The following is an 869-nucleotide window of genomic DNA, read 5'->3' on the forward strand; positions in this document are numbered from 1 at the left end:
TTAGCTAGGTCAACCCGTGACTGAACCTAAACCCTGTTTGACTGAGCCTACCCTGACCCGAACCTGCTTGACTAGACCTACCACCTAGTAGAGCCCAACCGAAACCAGCCAACCCAGCCTTAGCTAGGATTAGGTTCAGCCGGCTCGCCGGCCCTTACAACGGCCCCTGCCTTCGTCGGCATCCACCGGCGCCCGTGGCCGAGCCACAACTCCGGAGTTAGGCAGGCAGGCGCTGTCGCTGTGACAGCAGCCCCCTCGGCAGTCCAGGCGGCCCTTCCGGCCCTGTTCGTCTTCTTCAGGCAGCAGCAGCACATCGCAGCAGACGCCAGGCGACCTCGTCCTGATCGGCGACCCTCGACCAGACAGCAGACGATCGCTCCGGCATCCTCGACGGCACGACGTAGCAGTTCGAGACAGCGTCCTCGTTCCCGGCGCGCGTCTGCCTCTAGGCCCAGCGAGTGTCAGCAGCGGTCTTGGCTCGACGTTAGCGCTGCTACCGCAGAATTCATCGCGGCAACAGCGCAGCGGCCACCGTAAACGAGCAGCGACCAGACCTCGGCAGTCAACCCGTCCACCAGCGTGCGGCCTACCTTCAGCGTCTTCAGGCAGCGGTCAGCCGAGCAGCAGGCTACGTGGAGGCACACCTCAGTCGGTCTTCCTGTTCTGTGAGCTGCAGTGCTCGGGGGCAGGTCATCACCCCGAGACCTATCCGGCTACGCCAAGGGCGATCCTTGGCCGGTATCGTCTCCTATCCCCCTTGTAGCTTCGGGCGGGATTTGCTTTCAGTCGTAGGTAGCATATTAGTTTATTTCCAGCATTTCTGTTTTAGCCTTGGCTTCGGCCTAGCTCCCCGTGAGGTACCTCGAGGG

This window comes from Nymphaea colorata, chromosome 3, assembly GCF_008831285.2.
Source record: "Nymphaea colorata isolate Beijing-Zhang1983 chromosome 3, ASM883128v2, whole genome shotgun sequence".
Classification (NCBI taxonomy): Eukaryota; Viridiplantae; Streptophyta; class Magnoliopsida; order Nymphaeales; family Nymphaeaceae; genus Nymphaea; species Nymphaea colorata.